Below are 3519 nucleotides of genomic sequence, written 5' to 3' on the forward strand. Positions count from 1 at the left end.
GGGGAAACTGAGGCACAGAGTTAAATGACTCAACTCTAGAGACACGGAATGAGAAGTGGCCAAGCCGTGTTTGGACCTGGGCAGCCTGTCCACCCCCGAACCCGGATGGTCAGCGCTCGGCCCCAACGGTTAGCGACATGGAGCACCTTTCCATGCACCCGTTGGCCACCTGTGTGTCTTCTTTTTTTTTTTTTTTTTTTTTTTAAAGATTTTATTTTTTCCTTTTTCTCCCCAAAGCCCCCCGGTACATAGTTGTGTATTCTTCGTTGTGGGTTCCTCTAGTTGTGGCATGTGGGACGCTTCCTCAGCGTGGTCTGACGAGCAGTGCCATGTCCGCGCCCAGGATTCGAACTAACGAAACACTGGGCCGCCTGCAGCGGAGCGCGCGAACTTAACCACTCGGCCACGGGGCCAGCCCCCACCTGTGTGTCTTCTTCATCGAGATGTCCATTCAAGACTTCAGCCCACTTTTTAACCTGGTAGGTTTTTTTGCTGTTGAGTTGTAGGAGCTCCTTATATATTTTGACTATTAACCTGTTATCAAATCTGCAAATATTGCCTCCCATGCGGTAGGTCGCTTTTCACCCTGCGGCTTGTTCCCTTTGCCGTGCGGAAGCAGCTCTTCAGTCTGCTGCGATCCCACTTGTCCAATTTCCCTTTTGTAGTCTGTGCTTTTAGTGTCAAATCGTGGCCAAGACCAACGTCATGAAGGTTTTCTCCCGTGTTTTCTTCTAGAAGTTTTCAGATTTAAGGTGTAAATCTTTCCTCCACCTTGATTTTTGTATATGATGCGAGATAACGGACCAATTTCACTCGTTTGCTCATGAATATCCAGTTTTCCCAACACCATTTATTGAAGAGACTGTCCTTTCCCCCATTGTGTGTTCTTGGCTCCCTTGTTGAAGAGCTGTTGGCTGTATTTATTTCTGGGCTCTCTATTCTGTTCCGTTGGTCCATCTGTCAGTTTTTACGCCAGTACCACACTGTTTTAATCACTGTAGCTTTGCGATTTATTTTGAAATCAACGCAAATCAAAACCACAATGAGATATCACTACACACCTGTTACGGTGGCTATTTTCAAAAACAACAAAGGGCAGTAAGTGCTGACGAAGCTGGAGAGAAATTGGAGCCTTGTGCCCTGTGGGTGGGAACGCAGAATGGTGCAGCTACGAAAAACAGTGTGAGTTCTTCAAAAAATTAAAACTGGAACGACCACACGATCCAACATTCCCTCTCCTGGGCTTTTATCCAAAAGAATTGAAATCAGTCTCTGGAAGAGGTTTCTGCACCCCTGTGTTCACTGCAGCGTTATTCACAACAGCCAGGAGGTGGAACCCACCTGTGTCCATCCACAGGCGAATGGATAAAGAAACATGGTCTATATGTACAATGGAATATTACTCAGCCTTAAAAAGGAAATCCTGCCATATGGGACGATAAGGATGAACCTTAAAGACATGCTGAGTGAAATAAGCCAGACACAGAAGGACCAATCCTGCATCGTTCCACTTATACGTGGAATCTAAAAGAACCAAATTCGTGGAAGCAGAGAGTGGAATGGCGGTTGCCAGGGTCTGGGGGAGGGGAAACAGGGAGTTGCTGTCCGAGGGGTATGAAGGTTCACCTACACGATGTGAACAGGTTCTGGAGCTCTGCTTACGACACTGTGCTGACAATTAACAGGCCTGTGCTGTGCACTTAAAGACCTGTTAAGAGGGTGGATCTTGTGTTAAGTGTTCGTATAGAAAGGAAAAAGGCAGGAGAGGACCAATCAGGCCCAGGCCCCCCAGTTCACACTCAGTGGGGGGTCCACCTGGGGCAGGTGCCCTTTAACTTTGAAAACCTTTCCTGGGGGAGCAGGAAGTGCTCGCCAACCCCACCGTCTGACCTAGCACCTACTAATGCCTTTTTTCCTGTTGCGACACTCAAAGTGTTAGCTTTGAGGTCATCAGGGGCTCCACCTCCAGGGTGGGGCAGGTCGAGTGAGGAAGGGAGGGTGGAATGGGGAGAGCCTCCGAGAGCTGCCAGCGTCCCAGGGTGCAGGGCTGGGCGTGCCTGCCGTGAGCCAGCGCGGGCTGCTGACAACGCTCAGGTGTTGCCAGTGCGGGTCAGGGTTCTGCCCAGGAGCATCTGCCTCACACCCCAGGAGCCCGGGCCGGCCAGGGCCAGAGCTTGGCTCAGCGTGACCCGCTCCTCAGCTGCAGGAAATGTTTCCCCGAGTCTGGCTGGGGGCCCCTCTCTACATTGCAAGCCCGTCTTCTCTGGTGTCCTCACGTTACCTCATGGGGTAGGGTGACGACAGAAGCAGGAAGCAGCGATGATGAGAACTCTCAGGGAGGCGAGGGCCAGGCCCAGAGGGTGGAGAAGAGGAGCCATGACCTTCCAGAGCGGGAACATGGAAGGGGTGACGAGGGGAGTAAGAAGAGGGGAAGGGAGCCCCCCACAGGCCCCGGCGCCCAGGAATGGAGATGGGGGAGCTCTCAAGCATCCCACGGGGTCTCCAGCTGACTCAGCCCCTTAAAGGGGCAGAGAGCCTGCCCAGAGCTCCCGGGCGAGTGGTCCAGGACCCCTGACAGCAGCCCTCTCCTCTGGGGGCCCAACCAGGGAGCCAGAGCCAAGGGGGTCCCTGGGGGGCCAGTGAACAGAGAGACCGCACACTCAGCCTGCTCACAGGGCCTCGAAAGGCTGCAGAGGAACAGCCAGGGCCTTCCAGGACACCCTGTCTCTGTGGGGGGCTTGAGGGGCTTCTGGCCTGCCCGGAGGCAGACACGTGGTCACACCTCTCCTCACAGGGCTGTGTCCTGGGGTGGCGATGGGCCTGCAGGCCGTGCTGGGGCGTCATGTAGAAAAGGCCAGAGGAGACGTGGAGCTGACGCGGATCTTGAAGAGGAATGACAGCCCAGGGCAGACCAGGGAGCATGCTGGTCCCCTGCAGTCGGGTTTGTGCTCAGATGGTGCTCTCCCGTGGCGACGCCCCGGCACACTCCGTACTGGGAACACACGTCACCTGTTTGTGGATAATCCTTGTTCTCACGACACCTGCCCCCCGAGATCGACGGCAAAGTTCAGGTGCAGGGCCTGGACCCCAGCACCGTGAGGCCAAGTGGGTGCAGCATGCCTCTGCGGGAGGCGTCGACACCAGTGGAGGCGGGTGGGGAAGCCGGTGAAGCGGCCGTCCTGCAGGACAGACGGACTTGCTGTACCCTTTATGGTGCAGAAGAAATGGGGAGATGGACGTGGAAGAGGTAGGAAAGCCGACCCTTGCTGACCGTTCAACGAAGACGTGACCTCGTGCTAGACTCTGGGCCTGCAGTGACCCCTGACCCACCCTGTGAGGTGGCTTCTATTACTCAGCCCATTCTACAGATGAGGAAACTGAGGCACGGAGAGGTTGAGTCACAGAGCTGCTGTGGAAGGGCCAACAGGGTGGTACCAGGATCACCTCCCCTCCTATGGGGCCGGGGCTGAGGGACACTAAGTCTGGGACCCCGAGACGGCTGCTTGCCCTGGTCCAAGG

This window comes from Equus przewalskii, chromosome 27, assembly GCF_037783145.1.
Source record: "Equus przewalskii isolate Varuska chromosome 27, EquPr2, whole genome shotgun sequence".
NCBI classification, from domain to species: Eukaryota; Metazoa; Chordata; class Mammalia; order Perissodactyla; family Equidae; genus Equus; species Equus przewalskii.